Here is a 422-nt window from a genome sequence, read left to right as displayed (position 1 = left end):
GGCTCCTGGAATTGATAAATGAATTCAGTAAAGTCTCAGCATATAAAATCAATGCACACAAATCAGAGGCTTTCATATACGCCAACAGCAGTCATACCGAGAACCAAATCAAAGATTCAATTCCCTTCACAATAGCAACGAAGAAAATAAAGTATCTAGGAATATATTTAACTAGGGAGGTAAAAGACCTCTACAGGGAGAACTATGAAACATTGAGGAAGGAAATAGCCGAGGATGTAAATAGGTGGAAAACCATATCGTGCTCATCGGTCGGCAGAATCAACATCGTTAAGATTTCTATACTACCCAAAATGATCTACAGATTCAATGCAATACCTATTAAAATACCAACATCATTCTTCACAGATGTAGGAAAATTGATTTTACGCTTTGTATGGAACCAGAGAAGACCCCGCATAGCA

The sequence above is a fragment of the Propithecus coquereli genome, unplaced genomic scaffold (assembly GCF_000956105.1).
Source record: "Propithecus coquereli isolate 6110/MARCELLA unplaced genomic scaffold, Pcoq_1.0 Scaffold99, whole genome shotgun sequence".
Taxonomy (NCBI): domain Eukaryota; kingdom Metazoa; phylum Chordata; class Mammalia; order Primates; family Indriidae; genus Propithecus; species Propithecus coquereli.
The sequence above is the reverse complement of the archived record's forward strand: the minus strand, read 5'-3'. Positions refer to the sequence as shown.